The sequence below is a fragment of the Paramisgurnus dabryanus genome, chromosome 12, assembly GCF_030506205.2.
Source record: "Paramisgurnus dabryanus chromosome 12, PD_genome_1.1, whole genome shotgun sequence".
In the NCBI taxonomy this organism is placed as follows: domain Eukaryota; kingdom Metazoa; phylum Chordata; class Actinopteri; order Cypriniformes; family Cobitidae; genus Paramisgurnus; species Paramisgurnus dabryanus.
This window is the reverse complement of record NC_133348.1, coordinates 35978210-36002041: the sequence shown is the minus strand read 5'-3', so window position 1 is coordinate 36002041 and position 23832 is coordinate 35978210.

Genomic DNA, 23832 nt, shown 5'->3' with positions numbered 1-23832 from the left:
TCAGGAAAGAAGAAACTTGGCCATATTCACTGCTGTTATTAGACATAATGTACAGAATTCACACAATAAAACATTTGATGATAGGCCATCATCTGTAGATTTTTTTTGGGGGGGTACTTATTTTGGCAGGTCGAAAATACGGTCTGAAAAAATCTGTATCCCCTGTAACTTTTGTCAGGAAAGAAGAAACTTGTCCATATTCACTGCTGTTATTAGACATAATGTACAGAATTCACACCATAAAACATTTGATGATAGGCCATCATCTGTAGATTTTGGAGGGGGGGTACGTATTTTGGCAGGTTGAAAATACGGTCTGAAAAAATCTGTATCCCGCTATAACTTTTGTCAGGAAAGAAGAAACTTGGCCATATTCACTGCTGTTATTAGACATAATGTACAGAATTCACACAATAAAACATTTGATGATAGGCCATCATCTGAAGATTTTTTTTGGGGGGGGGTACTTATTTTGGCAGGTCGAAAATACGGTCTGAAAAAATCTGTATCCCGCTATAACTTTTGTCAGGAAAGAAGAAACTTGTCCATATTCACTGCTGTTATTAGACATAATGTACAGAATTCACACAATAAAACATTTGATGATGGGCCATCATCTGTAGATTTTTTTGGGGGGGGTACTTATTTTGACAGGTTGAAAATACGGTCTGAAAAAATCTGTATCCCGCTATAACTTTTGTCAGGAAAGAAGAAACTTGGCCATATTCACTGCTGTTATTAGACATAATGTACAGAATTCACACCATAAAACATTTGATGATAGGCCATCATCTGTAGATTTTGGAGGGGGGGTACGTATTTTGGCAGGTCGAATATAGGGTCTGAAAAAATCTGTATCCCGCTATAACTTTTGTCAGGAAAAGAAGAAACTTGGCCATATTCACTGCTGTTATTAGACATAATGTACAGAATTCACACAATAAAACATTTGATGATAGGCCATCATCTGTAGATTTTGGAGGGGGGTACGTATTTTGGCAGGTTGAAAATACGGTCTGAAAAAATCTGTATCCCGCTATAACTTTTGTCAGGAAAGAAGAAACTTGTCCATATTCACTGCTGTTATTAGACATAATGTACAGAATTCACACAATAAAACATTTGATGATAGGCCATCATCTGTAGATTTTGGAGGGGGGTACGTATTTTGGCAGGTTGAAAATACGGTCTGAAAAAATCTGTATCCCGCTATAACTTTTGTCAGGAAAAGAAGAAATTTGGCCATATTCACTGCTTTTATTAGACATAATGTACAGAATTCACACAATAAAACATTTGATGATAGGCCATCATCTGTAGATTTTGTTGGGGGGGTACTTATTTTGGCAGGTCGAATATAGGGTCTGAAAAAATCTGTATCCCCTGTAACTTTTGTCAGGAAAGAAGAAACTTGTCCATATTCACTGCTGTTATTAGACATAATGTACAGAATTCACACAATAAAACATTTGATGATAGGCCATCATCTGTAGATTTTGGAGGGGGGGACTTATTTTGGCAGGTTGAAAATACGGTCTGAAAAATTCTGTATCCCCTGTAACTTTTGTCAGGAAAGAAGAAACTTGTCCATATTCACTGCTGTTATTAGACATAATGTACAGAATTCACACCATAAAACATTTGATGATAGGCCATCATCTGTAGATTTTGGAGGGGGGTGCGTATTTTGGCAGGTTGAAAATACGGTCTGAAAAAATCTGTATCCCCTGTAACTTTTGTCAGGAAACAAGAAACTTGGCCATATTCACTGCTGTTATTAGACATAATGTACAGAATTCACACCATAAAACATTTGATGATAGGCCATCATCTGTAGATTTTGGAGGGGGGGTACGTATTTTGGCAGGTTGAAAATACGGTCTGAAAAAATCTGTATCCTGCTATAACTTTTGTCAGGAAAGAAGAAACTTGTCCATATTCACTGCTGTTATTAGACATAATGTACAGAATTCACACCATAAAACATTTGATGATAGGCCATCATCTGTAGATTTTGGAGGGGGGTGCGTATTTTGGCAGGTTGAAAATACGGTCTGAAAAAATCTGTATCCCCTGTAACTTTTGTCAGGAAACAAGAAACTTGGCCATATTCACTGCTGTTATTAGACATAATGTACAGAATTCACACCATAAAACATTTGATGATAGGCCATCATCTGTAGATTTTGGAGGGGGGTGCGTATTTTGGCAGGTCGAAAATACGGTCTGAAAAAATCTGTATCCCCTGTAACTTTTGTCAGGAAACAAGAAACTTGGCCATATTCACTGCTGTTATTAGACATAATGTACAGAATTCACACCATAAAACATTTGATGATAGGCCATCATCTGTAGATTTTGGAGGGGGGTGCGTATTTTGGCAGGTTGAAAATACGGTCTGAAAAAATCTGTATCCCCTGTAACTTTTGTCAGGAAACAAGAAACTTGGCCATATTCACTGCTGTTATTAGACATAATGTACAGAATTCACACCATAAAACATTTGATGATAGGCCATCATCTGTAGATTTTGGAGGGGGGTGCGTATTTTGGCAGGTCGAAAATACGGTCTGAAAAAATCTGTATCCCCTGTAACTTTTGTCAGGAAAGAAGAAACTTGGCCATATTCACTGCTGTTATTAGACATAATGTACAGAATTCACACCATAAAACATTTGATGATAGGCCATCATCTGTAGATTTTGGAGGGGGGTGCGTATTTTGGCAGGTCGAAAATACGGTCTGAAAAAATCTGTATCCCCTGTAACTTTTGTCAGGAAACAAGAAACTTGGCCATATTCACTGCTGTTATTAGACATAATGTACAGAATTCACACCATAAAACATTTGATGATAGGCCATCATCTGTAGATTTTGGAGGGGGGTGCGTATTTTGGCAGGTTGAAAATACGGTCTGAAAAAATCTGTATCCCCTGTAACTTTTGTCAGGAAAGAAGAAACTTGTCCATATTCACTGCTGTTATTAGACATAATGTACAGAATTCACGCAATAAAACATTTGATGATAGGCCATCATCTGTAGATTTTGGAGGGGGGTACTTATTTTGGCAGGTCGAAAATACAGTCTGAAAAAATCTGTATCCCCTGTAACTTTTGTCAGGAAACAAGAAACTTGGCCATATTCACTGCTGTTATTAGACATAATGTACAGAATTCACACCATAAAACATTTGATGATAGGCCATCATCTGTAGATTTTGGAGGGGGGTGCGTATTTTGGCAGGTCGAAAATACGGTCTGAAAAAATCTGTATCCCCTGTAACTTTTGTCAGGAAACAAGAAACTTGGCCATATTCACTGCTGTTATTAGACATAATGTACAGAATTCACACCATAAAACATTTGATGATAGGCCATCATCTGTAGATTTTGGAGGGGGGTGCGTATTTTGGCAGGTTGAAAATACGGTCTGAAAAAATCTGTATCCCCTGTAACTTTTGTCAGGAAACAAGAAACTTGGCCATATTCACTGCTGTTATTAGACATAATGTACAGAATTCACACCATAAAACATTTGATGATAGGCCATCATCTGTAGATTTTGGAGGGGGGTGCGTATTTTGGCAGGTCGAAAATACGGTCTGAAAAAATCTGTATCCCCTGTAACTTTTGTCAGGAAAGAAGAAACTTGGCCATATTCACTGCTGTTATTAGACATAATGTACAGAATTCACACCATAAAACATTTGATGATAGGCCATCATCTGTAGATTTTGGAGGGGGGTGCGTATTTTGGCAGGTCGAAAATACGGTCTGAAAAAATCTGTATCCCCTGTAACTTTTGTCAGGAAACAAGAAACTTGGCCATATTCACTGCTGTTATTAGACATAATGTACAGAATTCACACCATAAAACATTTGATGATAGGCCATCATCTGTAGATTTTGGAGGGGGGTGCGTATTTTGGCAGGTTGAAAATACGGTCTGAAAAAATCTGTATCCCCTGTAACTTTTGTCAGGAAAGAAGAAACTTGTCCATATTCACTGCTGTTATTAGACATAATGTACAGAATTCACGCAATAAAACATTTGATGATAGGCCATCATCTGTAGATTTTGGAGGGGGGTACTTATTTTGGCAGGTCGAAAATACGGTCTGAAAAAATCTGTATCCCGCTATAACTTTTGTCAGGAAAGCAGAAACTTGGCCATATTCACTGCTGTTATTAGACATAATGTACAGAATTCACACCATAAAACATTTGATGATAGGCCATCATCTGTAAATTTTGGAGGGGGGGACTTATTTTGGCAGGTTGAAAATACGGTCTGAAAAAATCTGTATCCTGCTATAACTTTTGTCAGGAAAGAAGAAACTTGTCCATATTCACTGCTGTTATTAGACATAATGTACAGAATTCACACAATAAAACATTTGATGATAGGCCATCATCTGTAGATTTTGGAGGGGGGTACTTATTTTGGCAGGTTGAAAATACGGTCTGAAAAATTCTGTATCCCCTGTAACTTTTGTCAGGAAAGAAGAAACTTGTCCATATTCACTGCTGTTATTAGACATAATGTACAGAATTCACGCAATAAAACATTTGATGATAGGCCATCATCTGTAGATTTTGTTGGGGGGGTACGTATTTTGGCAGGTTGAAAATACGGTCTGAAAAAATCTGTATCCTGCTATAACTTTTGTCAGGAAAGAAGAAACTTGTCCATATTCACTGCTGTTATTAGACATAATGTACAGAATTCACACCATAAAACATTTGATGATAGGCCATCATCTGTAGATTTTGGAGGGGGGTGCGTATTTTGGCAGGTTGAAAATACGGTCTGAAAAAATCTGTATCCCCTGTAACTTTTGTCAGGAAACAAGAAACTTGGCCATATTCACTGCTGTTATTAGACATAATGTACAGAATTCACGCAATAAAACATTTGATGATAGGCCATCATCTGTAGATTTTGTTGGGGGGGTACGTATTTTGGCAGGTTGAAAATACGGTCTGAAAAAATCTGTATCCTGCTATAACTTTTGTCAGGAAAGAAGAAACTTGTCCATATTCACTGCTGTTATTAGACATAATGTACAGAATTCACACAATAAAACATTTGATGATAGGCCATCATCTGTAGATTTTGGAGGGGGGTACTTATTTTGGCAGGTTGAAAATACGGTCTGAAAAATTCTGTATCCCCTGTAACTTTTGTCAGGAAAGAAGAAACTTGTCCATATTCACTGCTGTTATTAGACATAATGTACAGAATTCATGCAATAAAACATTTGATGATAGGCCATCATCTGTAGATTTTGTTGGGGGGGTACGTATTTTGGCAGGTTGAAAATACGGTCTGAAAAAATATGTATCCTGCTATAACTTTTGTCAGGAAAGAAGAAACTTGTCCATATTCACTGCTGTTATTAGACATAATGTACAGAATTCACACCATAAAACATTTGATGATAGGCCATCATCTGTAGATTTTGGAGGGGGGTGCGTATTTTGGCAGGTCGAAAATACGGTCTGAAAAAATCTGTATCCCCTGTAACTTTTGTCAGGAAACAAGAAACTTGGCCATATTCACTGCTGTTATTAGACATAATGTACAGAATTCACACCATAAAACATTTGATGATAGGCCATCATCTGTAGATTTTGGAGGGGGGTGCGTATTTTGGCAGGTTGAAAATACGGTCTGAAAAAATCTGTATCCCCTGTAACTTTTGTCAGGAAAGAAGAAACTTGTCCATATTCACTGCTGTTATTAGACATAATGTACAGAATTCACGCAATAAAACATTTGATGATAGGCCATCATCTGTAGATTTTGGAGGGGGGTACTTATTTTGGCAGGTCGAAAATACGGTCTGAAAAAATCTGTATCCCGCTATAACTTTTGTCAGGAAAGCAGAAACTTGGCCATATTCACTGCTGTTATTAGACATAATGTACAGAATTCACACCATAAAACATTTGATGATAGGCCATCATCTGTAGATTTTGGAGGGGGGTAAGTATTTTGGCAGGTCGAAAATACGGGCTGAAAAAATCTGTATCCCCTGTAACTTTTGTCAGGAAAGAAGAAACTTGTCCATATTCACTGCTGTTATTAGACATAATGTACAGAATTCACACAATAAAACATTTGATGATAGGCCATCATCTGTAGATTTTGGAGGGGGGGTACGTATTTTGGCAGGTCGAAAATAGGGTCTGAAAAAATCTGTATCCCCTGTAACTTTTGTCAGGAAACAAGAAACTTGTCCATATTCACTGCTGTTATTAGACATAATGTACAGAATTCACACCATAAAACATTTGATGATAGGCCATCATCTGTAGATTTTGGAGGGGGGTAAGTATTTTGGCAGGTCGAAAATACGGGCTGAAAAAATCTGTATCCCGCTATAACTTTTGTCAGGAAAGAAGAAACTTGGCCATATTCACTGCTGTTATTAGACATAATGTACAGAATTCACACAATAAAACATTTGATGATAGGCCATCATCTGTAGATTTTTTTTGGGGGGGTACTTATTTTGGCAGGTCGAAAATACGGTCTGAAAAAATCTGTATCCCCTGTAACTTTTGTCAGGAAAGAAGAAACTTGTCCATATTCACTGCTGTTATTAGACATAATGTACAGAATTCACACCATAAAACATTTGATGATAGGCCATCATCTGTAGATTTTGGAGGGGGGGTACGTATTTTGGCAGGTTGAAAATACGGTCTGAAAAAATCTGTATCCCGCTATAACTTTTGTCAGGAAAGAAGAAACTTGGCCATATTCACTGCTGTTATTAGACATAATGTACAGAATTCACACAATAAAACATTTGATGATAGGCCATCATCTGAAGATTTTTTTTGGGGGGGGTACTTATTTTGGCAGGTCGAAAATACGGTCTGAAAAAATCTGTATCCCGCTATAACTTTTGTCAGGAAAGAAGAAACTTGTCCATATTCACTGCTGTTATTAGACATAATGTACAGAATTCACACAATAAAACATTTGATGATGGGCCATCATCTGTAGATTTTTTTGGGGGGGGTACTTATTTTGACAGGTTGAAAATACGGTCTGAAAAAATCTGTATCCCGCTATAACTTTTGTCAGGAAAGAAGAAACTTGGCCATATTCACTGCTGTTATTAGACATAATGTACAGAATTCACACCATAAAACATTTGATGATAGGCCATCATCTGTAGATTTTGGAGGGGGCGTACGTATTTTGGCAGGTCGAATATAGGGTCTGAAAAAATCTGTATCCCGCTATAACTTTTGTCAGGAAAAGAAGAAACTTGGCCATATTCACTGCTGTTATTAGACATAATGTACAGAATTCACACAATAAAACATTTGATGATAGGCCATCATCTGTAGATTTTGGAGGGGGGTACGTATTTTGGCAGGTTGAAAATACGGTCTGAAAAAATCTGTATCCCGCTATAACTTTTGTCAGGAAAGAAGAAACTTGTCCATATTCACTGCTGTTATTAGACATAATGTACAGAATTCACACAATAAAACATTTGATGATAGGCCATCATCTGTAGATTTTGGAGGGGGGTACGTATTTTGGCAGGTTGAAAATACGGTCTGAAAAAATCTGTATCCCGCTATAACTTTTGTCAGGAAAAGAAGAAATTTGGCCATATTCACTGCTTTTATTAGACATAATGTACAGAATTCACACAATAAAACATTTGATGATAGGCCATCATCTGTAGATTTTGTTGGGGGGGTACTTATTTTGGCAGGTCGAATATAGGGTCTGAAAAAATCTGTATCCCCTGTAACTTTTGTCAGGAAAGAAGAAACTTGTCCATATTCACTGCTGTTATTAGACATAATGTACAGAATTCACACAATAAAACATTTGATGATAGGCCATCATCTGTAGATTTTGGAGGGGGGGACTTATTTTGGCAGGTTGAAAATACGGTCTGAAAAATTCTGTATCCCCTGTAACTTTTGTCAGGAAAGAAGAAACTTGTCCATATTCACTGCTGTTATTAGACATAATGTACAGAATTCACACCATAAAACATTTGATGATAGGCCATCATCTGTAGATTTTGGAGGGGGGTGCGTATTTTGGCAGGTTGAAAATACGGTCTGAAAAAATCTGTATCCCCTGTAACTTTTGTCAGGAAACAAGAAACTTGGCCATATTCACTGCTGTTATTAGACATAATGTACAGAATTCACACCATAAAACATTTGATGATAGGCCATCATCTGTAGATTTTGGAGGGGGGGTACGTATTTTGGCAGGTTGAAAATACGGTCTGAAAAAATCTGTATCCTGCTATAACTTTTGTCAGGAAAGAAGAAACTTGTCCATATTCACTGCTGTTATTAGACATAATGTACAGAATTCACACCATAAAACATTTGATGATGGGCCATCATCTGTAGATTTTGGAGGGGGGTGCGTATTTTGGCAGGTTGAAAATACGGTCTGAAAAAATCTGTATCCCCTGTAACTTTTGTCAGGAAACAAGAAACTTGGCCATATTCACTGCTGTTATTAGACATAATGTACAGAATTCACACCATAAAACATTTGATGATAGGCCATCATCTGTAGATTTTGGAGGGGGGTGCGTATTTTGGCAGGTCGAAAATACGGTCTGAAAAAATCTGTATCCCCTGTAACTTTTGTCAGGAAACAAGAAACTTGGCCATATTCACTGCTGTTATTAGACATAATGTACAGAATTCACACCATAAAACATTTGATGATAGGCCATCATCTGTAGATTTTGGAGGGGGGTGCGTATTTTGGCAGGTTGAAAATACGGTCTGAAAAAATCTGTATCCCCTGTAACTTTTGTCAGGAAACAAGAAACTTGGCCATATTCACTGCTGTTATTAGACATAATGTACAGAATTCACACCATAAAACATTTGATGATAGGCCATCATCTGTAGATTTTGGAGGGGGGTGCGTATTTTGGCAGGTCGAAAATACGGTCTGAAAAAATCTGTATCCCCTGTAACTTTTGTCAGGAAAGAAGAAACTTGGCCATATTCACTGCTGTTATTAGACATAATGTACAGAATTCACACCATAAAACATTTGATGATAGGCCATCATCTGTAGATTTTGGAGGGGGGTGCGTATTTTGGCAGGTCGAAAATACGGTCTGAAAAAATCTGTATCCCCTGTAACTTTTGTCAGGAAACAAGAAACTTGGCCATATTCACTGCTGTTATTAGACATAATGTACAGAATTCACACCATAAAACATTTGATGATAGGCCATCATCTGTAGATTTTGGAGGGGGGTGCGTATTTTGGCAGGTTGAAAATACGGTCTGAAAAAATCTGTATCCCCTGTAACTTTTGTCAGGAAAGAAGAAACTTGTCCATATTCACTGCTGTTATTAGACATAATGTACAGAATTCACGCAATAAAACATTTGATGATAGGCCATCATCTGTAGATTTTGGAGGGGGGTACTTATTTTGGCAGGTCGAAAATACAGTCTGAAAAAATCTGTATCCCGCTATAACTTTTGTCAGGAAAGCAGAAACTTGGCCATATTCACTGCTGTTATTAGACATAATGTACAGAATTCACACCATAAAACATTTGATGATAGGCCATCATCTGTAAATTTTGGAGGGGGGGACTTATTTTGGCAGGTTGAAAATACGGTCTGAAAAAATCTGTATCCTGCTATAACTTTTGTCAGGAAAGAAGAAACTTGTCCATATTCACTGCTGTTATTAGACATAATGTACAGAATTCACACAATAAAACATTTGATGATAGGCCATCATCTGTAGATTTTGGAGGGGGGTACTTATTTTGGCAGGTTGAAAATACGGTCTGAAAAATTCTGTATCCCCTGTAACTTTTGTCAGGAAAGAAGAAACTTGTCCATATTCACTGCTGTTATTAGACATAATGTACAGAATTCACGCAATAAAACATTTGATGATAGGCCATCATCTGTAGATTTTGTTGGGGGGGTACGTATTTTGGCAGGTTGAAAATACGGTCTGAAAAAATCTGTATCCTGCTATAACTTTTGTCAGGAAAGAAGAAACTTGTCCATATTCACTGCTGTTATTAGACATAATGTACAGAATTCACACCATAAAACATTTGATGATAGGCCATCATCTGTAGATTTTGGAGGGGGGTGCGTATTTTGGCAGGTTGAAAATACGGTCTGAAAAAATCTGTATCCCCTGTAACTTTTGTCAGGAAACAAGAAACTTGGCCATATTCACTGCTGTTATTAGACATAATGTACAGAATTCACGCAATAAAACATTTGATGATAGGCCATCATCTGTAGATTTTGTTGGGGGGGTACGTATTTTGGCAGGTTGAAAATACGGTCTGAAAAAATCTGTATCCTGCTATAACTTTTGTCAGGAAAGAAGAAACTTGTCCATATTCACTGCTGTTATTAGACATAATGTACAGAATTCACACAATAAAACATTTGATGATAGGCCATCATCTGTAGATTTTGGAGGGGGGTACTTATTTTGGCAGGTTGAAAATACGGTCTGAAAAATACTGTATCCCCTGTAACTTTTGTCAGGAAAGAAGAAACTTGTCCATATTCACTGCTGTTATTAGACATAATGTACAGAATTCACGCAATAAAACATTTGATGATAGGCCATCATCTGTAGATTTTGTTGGGGGGGTACGTATTTTGGCAGGTTGAAAATACGGTCTGAAAAAATCTGTATCCTGCTATAACTTTTGTCAGGAAAGAAGAAACTTGTCCATATTCACTGCTGTTATTAGACATAATGTACAGAATTCACACCATAAAACATTTGATGATAGGCCATCATCTGTAGATTTTGGAGGGGGGTGCGTATTTTGGCAGGTCGAAAATACGGTCTGAAAAAATCTGTATCCCCTGTAACTTTTGTCAGGAAACAAGAAACTTGGCCATATTCACTGCTGTTATTAGACATAATGTACAGAATTCACACCATAAAACATTTGATGATAGGCCATCATCTGTAGATTTTGGAGGGGGGTGCGTATTTTGGCAGGTTGAAAATACGGTCTGAAAAAATCTGTATCCCCTGTAACTTTTGTCAGGAAAGAAGAAACTTGTCCATATTCACTGCTGTTATTAGACATAATGTACAGAATTCACGCAATAAAACATTTGATGATAGGCCATCATCTGTAGATTTTGGAGGGGGGTACTTATTTTGGCAGGTCGAAAATACGGTCTGAAAAAATCTGTATCCCGCTATAACTTTTGTCAGGAAAGCAGAAACTTGGCCATATTCACTGCTGTTATTAGACATAATGTACAGAATTCACACCATAAAACATTTGATGATAGGCCATCATCTGTAGATTTTGGAGGGGGGTAAGTATTTTGGCAGGTCGAAAATACGGGCTGAAAAAATCTGTATCCCCTGTAACTTTTGTCAGGAAAGAAGAAACTTGTCCATATTCACTGCTGTTATTAGACATAATGTACAGAATTCACACCATAAAACATTTGATGATAGGCCATCATCTGTAGATTTTGGAGGGGGGTAAGTATTTTGGCAGGTCGAAAATACGGGCTGAAAAAATCTGTATCCCGCTATAACTTTTGTCAGGAAAGAAGAAACTTGGCCATATTCACTGCTGTTATTAGACATAATGTACAGAATTCACACAATAAAACATTTGATGATAGGCCATCATCTGTAGATTTTGGAGGGGGGGTACATATTTTGGCAGGTCGAAAATAGGGTCTGAAAAAATCTGTATCCCCTGTAACTTTTGTCAGGAAACAAGAAACTTGTCCATATTCACTGCTGTTATTAGACATAATGTACAGAATTCACACCATAAAACATTTGATGATAGGCCATCATCTGTAGATTTTGGAGGGGGGTAAGTATTTTGGCAGGTCGAAAATACGGGCTGAAAAAATCTGTATCCCGCTATAACTTTTGTCAGGAAAGAAGAAACTTGGCCATATTCACTGCTGTTATTAGACATAATGTACAGAATTCACACAATAAAACATTTGATGATAGGCCATCATCTGTAGATTTTGGAGGGGGGGTACATATTTTGGCAGGTCGAAAATAGGGTCTGAAAAAATCTGTATCCCCTGTAACTTTTGTCAGGAAACAAGAATTTTGTCCATATTCACTGCTGTTATTAGACATAATGTACAGAATTCACACAATAAAACATTTGATGATAGGCCATCATCTGTAGATTTTGGAGGGGGGTACGTATTTTGGCAGGTCGAATATAGGGTCTGAAAAAATCTGTATCCCCTGTAACTTTTGTGAGGAAAGAAGAAACTTGTCCATATTCACTGCTGTTATTAGGCATAATGTACAGAATTCACACAATTAACTTTTTCCTACATCTAGTAATGTAAAGTTGCTTTGAAACATTTAACAATTGTGAAAAGCGCTATAAAATTAAATTTAATAAAACACTTGATGATAGGCCATCATCTGTACAATCGTTTTTTTATGTATGACATTTCCCACTATTTAAGTGCAATGCATTATTAAATGATTTTTATATAATAATTCACCGTGGAAAGAGGAGGGGGGATTCATTACAATTTGTTATATAAAGACTGTGAAACAGTGTGGTCGTCTTATTTTTTCAGTAACTTATATTCTCAATTCAGTTCATTTATTTTGATAGATGTGCCACGTGATAGCTGTCTCTGCTAAACATCGTTGATAAAACAACCTTCGTTAAACGATAACTTCACGTGTTATAGCTTCATTTACTTTGGTCAAACCAATGCCCCGCCTTTACCAATGCCCCGCCTTTACCGCTAAAATGCGTGCGCGCTCCCGCGACCATGGATACATTTCCTTTCAGGGTTAAGTACCTTGGCACAACACCGGGATGGCGAAATTTGCGGGAGAGTTCATGGTCGGCGGGTCCCGTGGGAATGTTTGTTTAGTCGGAGAGTCACCGCGAGGGAGTTCTGGTCAGCAAGCCCCGCAAGACTCGAGTCCAATTTTGAATGAACTTGGACTTGTCACGCACTCGGGTGAATTTGTACTCCGACTTGACACGGACTTGGGCATTTTGGACTCAGAAAATATCCCGAGTACAGTCGAGTCCACGTCATGTGCAACATCAAAAACAGCATGAACTTGAGATGAGATATTAATTAATGTCTCGTCTTGTACACACTGCCAGCTTTCGAGAGTGACAACCACATTTAAATGCGGGAGTGAATCCCCTAAATGTTCGTTTCATGTCTGTATGGAACAAGACTCACTCCCGAAAATTTGATGATTGACACAGAAATAACCATAGCAATGTTCTGCCCTCTCGCGTGCTTATTACTCACAGCTTTGACCAAAATAATCTAACAGCATTGTGTTTTGCAATGAACCTCCGTCCGGGCGTTGTGTATTGTACGCTTCTTTTGTGAGGCTGCTTCACAGCGCACGTCCTTGCAGTGTTGCAGGGTCCTCTGCTTTTTTGTACGTAAATACCGTAAATTACTGAAGTGTGTGTGTACAGAACAGGATTAAGCATTAAAAGATGAAGTGACAACCCAATTAATATGCAGTGTGTACGGGACCGTCTCCCCTCCTGTTATTTTACTGCAACACACTGGCAGGCAGCAGCCAGTCACATCATACTTGCAGATAAACACATCACACACATCAATGCGTGGCTAGCACAATGTCCTCAAAGTCAGCAATAATTTGTTTTGCTTACGAAAATCATAGAGAATTTATTTGCAAGACATCTGGTAAAAAGAAGATACTTCTATATCCCTTTCTTTTCTTTGAAATCAGTTTTGATAGGAAACTAGTTGACATAGAATAAAAATGTTCAATGGCAATGACAAGATTTTTATTACATTTTTATATTGCCATTGGTTAAATGGGTTGAAGGGTTAAAGTATTAATAGAAAGTAACCATTTACAATACAAATTCTGTATCTTTTTTCAATTTAATTACTTTCTGGACTCGGGCGGACTCGACTTGGACTAGGCCTTTAAGAACTCTGACTTGAGTCCAACTTGGACCCTTTTGGACTCGGACTTGGACTTGAAGTTTAAGGACTTGGTCTTGACTCATACTCGACAAAGGTGGACTCGGACCCAACTCTATCAATGAGCCTCGCGAGGGTCCCTGGATTGCGGGTCCTGTGTCGTGTTCGTGGTCGGTGGGCCGAGCGGTGCTGGATCCTGGACCCATTTCATGTGCGGAGACCGTCTGTCCCGTTTCCTGTTTTTGGAGTTCCGGAGATTCTGCACTGTCGGCCTTCTGGCCGTTGGACCTTGTCTTTTAGTCGTATTCTATGTCTAGATGTTGCCTGGGGACGCCAGTAGGTGTCCCTTAATGTGGGGGTACTGTCATGATCCTGTCAGCCCTGTATGTCTTTTAGGTGTTTCATGTGGCAGGGTCATGGCAGCCCTCACTGTTGTCTTGTGTGAAGAGTCACGTGGCCTGTGTTTGTTTTGTGTACCTCGTGCTCTCCCGTCTTAACCTCTCGACGCGCACTAGCTCGGGGACAGAAAGACGTCAGTTTTTTTTAATGCTGCTAACAATATATATATATAGCCTACTGTGTACAAACAACAATAATAATAACACTACTATACATCGTTTAAAAGGTCTAAGGGTTTAGCATCAGTGTATGGTGTCCGTTTTGAGATACAATTGCTCTAGCATCATAAATATAGTATTTTGTTACAGAAGTCCAGATGACAACATGCATAATATAAACTGACTCCTTACCTTTGTGCTGGTATAAGGAACGCGAATCGAATCCAGTCTGTTTCAGATGTGTGAATAACCCATAAAAACTCTCCAACAAAGTACATCCAATGACCATTTTTGTCCACAAATGCGTATAATCCGTGAAATATAGATATATTTTCCATTGTTTACAACAGATTTCACATGCACGTCTTGGAATAGATTATAATATACAATCTGAGGATTATTTACATCGTAACACTTGTATATGAGATTACATTCGCGTTCAAAACCAGCGGTCAAACTTGTTTGTAAAAGTAGGCGGGAGTATAATACATCAGCGCTGTCAAATATCGTGACGTCATCTGACTCGCGCGTTCCTCCAATGACTTCATGGAAAATATTGATAGACAGAACGTGTAGCCAATTAGATAACGAATTCAACGATCTTTGTGTGAAGCTTTATTTCCTGGTGTGGATATGGCATTTTATACGCTTATATAAGGATAAACAATAAAAAGAACGAACGTGTATGCATGTAAACAAAAGACTTTTATTTTGTGGCTGACTGGCACTTAGAAAAGGCACTAGTCTTACAAAACTCTTGCAAGAACCTCATTTTTGGGTCTATTGACTTCAAACGTGAAATATAACTTCTTTAGACTTGTGGCTTTGGCCTCATTGCATTTCTAGGTTTCACACATATATTTATCATTAAGATTTTTAGTGTTAAAAAATATGTTATGCAAAACATTTTTATTACAATGTACTTCAGCCTCTCTAACTTTTTACATTTTTATCTTAAAATAATTTTAAACATGGAAAACGAAGCTCAAAGTGTCTTCTATCTAATGATACCACAGTTATGCTATAAATGGTTTAGTAAAAACAGCCCTTTAAGTGAAAGTAGGTATTTTAATGGTTTTGGGCTAGAATGTGGGTGCTTTTCAAGAGGTTAAGTCTTGACCCCGCCCCCTTGTTTCCTTGTTAATTATTCATTAATAATTTACGCCCTTCACTTGTGTGTCCTCGTTCCCTAGTTTAGTTCTTCCCTGTTTTAAGCCACTGTGTGTGATGTCCTGTGCCAGATCATTGTGTGTCATGGTCAGGAGTCTGTCTTGTTTTGCCCTGTTTGTTATTATTTAATTCTTGCCTTGTTTACCCCCTCGAGGGTGTTTTTGTTATATAATAAAAGTCTTTTTGATTGAGAGCTGTCTGCATTTGGGTTCTGTCCTTCCCATTCCTGACAATTTCAAGGTAGAGATAGGAATTTTGAGTAGTTCTTTTCTCTCAAGTACAAGTCAAGTACTCTAAAAAGCAAGTTTTTTAATATCAAAGTGAATAAAAGAAAATGTAATGTGCATGACATTTAGACTTTAGACTAGCTGCGCTTGCTTTTCTACCTTTTGCATGGTGAGTTAAAATAAAAGTTTAATGTTTGTCTGTGCATTGCCCTTGACAAAATAAATGAATAAAATAAAAAAAATTGCCCCCCGAATGGACTCTCCTAAAAAAATTAAATAGAAGTTGACATTGCAAAGTATTCAATCTGATATGGTTTACTATTTTACATAAACAAAATTAATTGAAAACACTAGCCCTACACATAACTACCTCTTTTTTCTATTGGATCAGTAACAACTAGAGATTTTGGGGATATAAGTGCAAGATGACGTAAAACTTCACACACAGTGACTCGATACAAATATGCTTTATAGGTGAAGTTAACCTTAAAATTGGCATCTATTGTGTCTTGGATCTTACAGAGCATGATGAGCCTTGAAGTGCTTGGCAGGGAAATCTGGGCCTCAGCATCTGCTTGGGTGGAAGTTTCCTGTAACACAAAATAAACACACAAAAATTTTTTAGAAATCACACGTACAATATTCATAAGAGCATGTGGGTGGCAATACTTTATAAAAATTACTTGCATCAGCCAAGGGGAAAACAGAATTCCTGTTCTTTGAAGTAAGCAATCATGACTAAAATTGCAGCAAGTCTGGTATCTATGTCTTCCATCTGTCTCTCAATGCCATGAAGGACTGCCTTCACTTCACAAGTTGACAATTGAAATATTGTAGAACTCTTTTCCCCTTGCCAGCAAGTGTTTTTCATATTCTAGCTCGATTCCTGTCAATGTGCAGAAGTGCTGTAGTAAAAAGTTCTGCATGAAGAGGAATGGCCATTCATTCTGTAACTCTCACAAGGTTGGTGAAGGAGTTGCATTAATGTCACAATGCTGTTGCTCAAACAATGTCCTGAGATCATTGACTCACTTCTGATCTGCACCTCTTTGTCCCTCCTTGGAATAAACGGTCACCAGCTCTATTTTCTTCTCATAGAGAGACTCTATTTTCTCCTTTAGGCATTTGTGATGATTGCCATTTGACATCCGTTTTGGCACACTTTCTTGATGGTCCAGGCAGGTCTTCACACAGCAGGGACCATTCGTTTTGGTTTTCAAAGTTGTGTTAGGGTATTATCTTGTTTAAAAAATCTAACCTTATCCTCAGTTGTTTGCTTAAAGTGTAAGATCCATTGCCCAGCTGTTCTCCCCCTTCTGTTCGGTCTTCAAAAGACTCAGGATATTTATTCACAATGTTCTTAGCCAGTTCAGCCACACTGCCTGAATGGAGGGTCAAATCAAACCTGTCTTATTGCTTCTGCAATCTGCAGCTTTTGGCTGTTTCCTCTTTGCAAGACACCTTCTCAAACTTTCATGTGTTTTCTCCCACGGCACAGACAATGTTGATAGCCAAGTGCTATTCTGCACAGGAACATGGCTTGAAGGTGTTTTTGAAGATGTTTTTTAATGAAATCTGTGAGATATGCCCCTCCACTGAAAGTTCTGAAGAGACAATCACTTTATATGTACAACAGATTTAATTTAGGCTTTTATTCACAGAAAAACATTGATCACCAAAGCACTCAAATTTGGTAAACACACTCAAAAAAATATTTAGGCCTAATTCATAAGATTTATGTATTTTGATTACATGTAACATTTCCATCCATTTGGATTACATACTTCTAATCTAAAAAAAACAAATAAACTTTATATGATAGATATTTTTTAGATATATGTAAATGAAACCAGTAAAATTTATGTAATAGTTTTACTTAATCCAATGTGTTTTAAATGCATTAAAAAATGGATTATGTATTCTTTATTAATAAACCCAATTCACTTAAAATGCATAACATTTAAGTATCTTACTAATAAACCATTTATACATTTATATATTCCTCCTCCATTTACCCTAAATCACAATATGCTATAACAAAAAAACACAAAAAAGAAGAAGAGCCAGACCACTTGGTTTTGCATTCAATCAATTTATTTAATACTTCAAGGCATTACTCATAAGGCAGCAAAAAAGAGCAGCTAACAACTAGCATGACAGCCATGGCTTATACACCTCGTATTGTGTGCAAAAATAAATAAATAAGTGTGTTTCAGACATTTCAGCCACAATCACCCTCATTCCACAAATAAGTGCAAACATTTTGAGCAAACAGGCTGCAGAAATACAAAAAACCCTGTAAAACTCAAGGTAGACATAAATCAGTGACAACAACATTACTTTAACATTTTCAGAAATCTGTGACATGATGTAATAATAATAATTTAGAATGATTAGGTGGTAAGAAAAAAAAATGGCACATGGCTTAGTGTTTTGAGTGGCTGTGTGCCATTAACAATTTTCATGCATCTTTAATTACATGTTAGATATACATCAATTACATTTTTCAAAAACTTTTCAACTTTTAAAATTGTTAAAGCAATATTCCAATTTAATAAAACAAAAATCCCAATAATTTTCTAATCCCATATGTTTATGTTTTTCTTTGTTCAGTCAAGAAGAAATAAAGTTTGAGTTAAAGAATTTTCTCAATTTAAGACTTTATTCAACCTCAAGTTTACGGTTTCAATGCAGATTTAAAAGGGCTCTAAATTATCCCAAATAAGGCATAAGGGTCTTATCTAGCTAAACGATTGTCAGTTTCAAAAATAAAAATAAAAGAGGACTTTTAAATCACAACGTTTTGCACTAGCTGTGTGACACACTAGCATGACATAACTGAAACTACCGTTCCAGTGTTTACAAGCGAGAAGAAAGAGGAGCGTTCAGATGTTGTTGTATGCGAAATGATACTAATTAATGTCTTTGGGTCCGTTTATTATTTAAAATGGTCATTTGTGATGTGTAAACATTTATAACGTAGTACACAATGTCGCACTGTGTGTCACATGGATAATGCAAGACAAGTTGTTGTGTTTTAAAAGTTTTCTTGCCAAAAATGATAATCTTTTGGATAGATTAAACCCTTATGCCTCGGTTGGGATCGTTTAGAGCCCTTTAAAGCTGCTTTGAAACTTAACTGTTGAGGTCCAATAAGGTCTATTAAATTAAGAAAAATCCTGGAATGTTTTTCTCAAAAAACATAATTTCTTCTCGACTGAACAAAAAAAGACAAACATCTTGGATGACAGACAGTAAATTATCAGTATTTTTGTTTAATGAAAGTGCAATATTCCTTTAATGTTAAAAAGTTCACTTGTAAATGTACAAAAATGTACCCACTTTGAGGGGGATGCATCAGCGTGTCTGTCAGGTATTCACTAAAGCATCTTTCAGTGATTGCTTGGTTGTATCAAGTCCAGTTCCATTAGGATTTTTTGAAAGGTCAAAGGTGCACCTGAGGTTCTTCTGGTAGTTCAGTTTAAGTGCATAAATGAGTCCAAAAAGTAATTTCACACCCATGTGTGACACCAAGTAGGTTTTGCAAAACTTCCACTGTCTGTGCAATCCCCAACTCACCAATTTCACAATTCTGGAGAAGAACAACAAAAAAAATCAGTCCCAATAGCAGTCAAAGTGAAATTTTCAAAAATGTGCAGGCAAATTGTTTTACAAACTCTGATATTTAAAATATGTAGACTGATTTAAACGTGTAAAATAATAGAACATTAGTCACAAAACCATCAAAAGACCTGAAAACAGATCACCTTGTTTAAACATCCAGTTATCCATAAGATATTTATACACACACATACATATAAATAGTTAGATATAAAAATAGAGTAGGTTGACATACACTTACCACATATTCTTTAATGTGTCTCTCCATGCCTTCTTTGAGGTAGATACAGATGTCTTCAACTAGAACAAGACAAAAAACACAATATTTAATGATTTTCTTTAACAATATTTTATGTAGATAATAGTTTATAGAGACAGATAAAGATTTTGTGAGACGAAGAGTATGTATTTTTCTGTTTCAGAAATATTGTGTCCCAGCATGTGTGTACACTACCGGTGAAATGTTTGGAATGAAGTCTCTTATGCTTATCATGACTGCATTTATTGGAAAAAAACCACCTGTTTCCAATATTGACAATAAATCATCATATTAAAATGATTTCTAAATGATCATGTGACACTGGAATGATGAAAATCCAGCTTTGCATCAGAAATCAATATCTTTGTAGCATAACTTACATACCCTGTCTAGCAGGTTGTCCCACCATATAGACGATGAAATGATGCTGTATCTGTAAAATAAAGTTTTAGTTAGACACACAATGCACTCAACAACATAGTATAATTGTAACATTCTTTTGTTAATAAAGTCACAGAGATTATATGATTATTTTATTCTGATAAGTCTCCAGTAGCCTATGACTTTATTTATTTCTTAGGTTTCAAACATTAAACCACAAAAAATAACCAATAAAAGCAACAGACACTGCAGGGTAACTTACATTCCAACAGACCATCTGTGTAGTGAGGTGTATTTTACTCTGAAACATGCAACGCGTCACACATGTAATTAAACAACAGACAACTATATTTTAGATAATCACATCAAACTTGTTAACTTTACTCACCTACAATTTGGCGATCGTAAACTAGTGAGATGACGATCCAGTCCAATGCAAAATGGCGAAGGCCATGTGCTGTAGCGTCTGTTTTTGATTTTGGCGCCACCTCCTGACTGGAGTGTGAATAGACGTCATTTCCGCTTCTGCTAAAGTCAGTTTCCTGACACTTGTATGTAAATCAAACTCATAGAATTTATCCGGTTTGTTTCACGGCTAGATTTATTTAATTCATATTCATACATTTTAACTGATTAAATCTAATAGTTTTTAAATTGAACAGATTTATATATATTCTAATAAATCGGATTACATATATTTTAAAAAACGAGTATTTAAATAAAATCTAAATGATCCAAATACTTAAAAGTAAATATTGCCAGGAATCGTTTTTTTGAGTGCAGAAGCTCAAGCATGCTTGGTTGATGCAAAAGAACCAACAAGGTTTGTTCTCATGCATCAAGCAAGTACAGTTGAGCTTATGTTTACAAACTTTGATTGCTCTATGTTCATTAATCAACGTTTATAGGTAAATAAAAGTTAAAAAAATTAAATCTGTTAATCAAATAATGCCATTGTGTCTTCTCAGAAGACCCCATTATATGGATTTATTTAAGGCATGAAGCTTTATGAATTAAAACATCTTAATTTGTGTTCTAAGGATGAACAAACTTCCTTGGAACAAGCTGAGTGAGTAATTGATGACAATTTTCATTTTTTGGTGAAATATCATTTTAATACCACATAATTTATCTCTTCTTTTAAAGGCATGTACTAGTTTCCTGCAGTCCACTGGTGTCAGGGGGTGTTTTAAATCATCTTCTTTTAAAAATTCCATGTCATCAGCTGTCCTAACCCCAATCCTAGGAGAGGACGCTTTTAATGCTGGCTTCCATTATACTTCACCTGAAAAAAAAAAACAGAATGATGAAGCACAAAAACATTAAGGTGATCATCAAAGTTGTACACTGGAAGATGGTAATAATCAGCAAGGGTGTCCACACTAACACAGGCATAATGTGTCTGTGTGTCATGCTGCAAGATGTGAACACCAAGTTCCAAGGCTGGCAAGGATTGAGAATTTTCACAAACAAAATAAACATTCTCCTCACTGACAAGAAGAACAACAATCCTACCAATCACATGACCCCTGTCATTAACATTGAGAAGTACAGCCATTCCCTTTCTGTAGTAGTTCCCTTGTATGTGGTAGAAACTGTTTCTACTGTGTTTTGTTTCTTAATACCACATAGTCCAACAGCTTTTTGAATTGCACCATTGTACATTTGATCATCAAATCCATGGCTTGGCTTGCTTGAAGAATGCCTGGAAAAAGCTCCCTCAGTGTAAATAAGCCTGCAGTAATTGGTGACTTTCTGCCAAAGTGTTACATAGGTTTTTGAAATTACTTTCGAAGCGGAGAGTCCAGAGGTGAATGAGAGGGCCAAATTTAAGGTCTGAAAAAAATAGTTGCTCTAGACTCCAAATATTCCTCATCAAGTAGCTTCAGACAGGCTACCTGATTGGAATGGATTTTGGGAGCACAGACTAGTTCTACTATCTCCTTCAATTTGAGCCACAACTGCCAAACTTGATATTCCAGTGCATTCTTGATACGTTTACCAACAAGGATAGGAAGAAGACGTAACAAGGACCAGTTCTGGACTGCACTTCCTCCCGATTCCTCTCCATCAGCACACAAGGTCAGTTATTAGCATCACTGCCTTTGAGCTTTAGTTGAGAGACCATCCTATTCAACTGCACAAATGTGAAGTGCTTCCCAGTGGCCAGAAGGTGTTTAAGATACAGTTGAAGATCCATCGATACAACGCCTTTAAAAGATCATGACCAAGACATGGAGGAAGTCCTGGTCGGCATACATGGAAATGCTGTTAAGAATTGAAAACTGAGTCTTTTTTGCTCCATCTCCACACTGCTCCTGTAGTTTTCTATGGTCCTAGCAGGGCCTAGCCTAATATCTACAAAAGTTTCATCAAAAGTTTTTGCTCTTGCTGAAATTCTCAGTGTTGCAATTGCAATAACTACCCCCTTCACAGTCTGGCCTGTCTCCAAAGTAATAGCAGATTGCTTAATGTCTTTTAAGGTTTTTACAAGGGAGGAAAAAACTTTCTCTTGTCCAAAAAATGTTAATCAGATTCCCTGCACAGCATGACTAATTGCATTTGGTCAATGGTTGACCTGTTATGTGGCAACATCTCACTCAATGTCGTATACACAGCTAATAGCGTGTGTTTCTTTTTGCCAGATCCAAGAGGGTTCACTACTTCAAATACATCTTGATACAATATAACAGAAACTGAAGAAGGAAATTCTTGTAAAGGGCCATTTTCTTTGAAAGTCTTTCCATCCCCCACATCCTCAAGCACATTTGTATCTATTGGCAAGTGCATTTTTGATAGATTATATTGCTCCCTCAGTGATGGTAGGTTCAACAGGGATTTTAGAGTGTATTTCACTAGGACTTACTGGCAAGACTGATCTATAGTTCTCAGAAGCATCAAAATCAATTTGAACCTGTATGGGCTCAACATAACAGAAATTGTTTTTAAAATATGTCTTCCAGGTTGCATCTGATCTGAACATGCCCTCATTATACAGCTTTAATGAGTTATCTTTTGACAGTCCGTCTATGATATTTTAATCATTTCATAAGGAATGTCAAGGTTGGACAGTTCTTCACAGAGTCGAACAAACATCTGTGACATTGCATTTGTGCATAGTTCTTGAAACTCTTCTATCAGAGTGGATATTGTGAAAGCAGGTAAAAGCATCTTTGCTTGCATTCTCAAGTAAAACATGGTCAAATTGGTAAGAAAAACATTCCTGTCTCTCATCTCCTGAATAATTATCAACGTCAGGAAATTCTACAGTCTCACTCATGTCATCATTCCCCATATTAACAGCATCATCATGCACAGCTACATCATCATTGTTTACACCTCCATCTTTACATGCTACCAAATCTTTTGCATGTTGCCTGCTTAAATGTGAGGTGAATGAAGATCTGACACTGAAGAGCTTCTGACAAGTGGGCATATCTTTTCCCCATCCCTAATATGCACATATAAATGCTCACAGAGACTGTGATTGTCACTGAATGTTAAAACTGACAAAAGTGACAAAAGACCGAACGACTCGGACCCAAAGACTTGAGAGATGAACGAATCAAATCTATATCCGCTATTGACTGCAATTCACTTTGAATGATCGAATAACTCGAGTCCAAAAACTTGTGATCATATATGT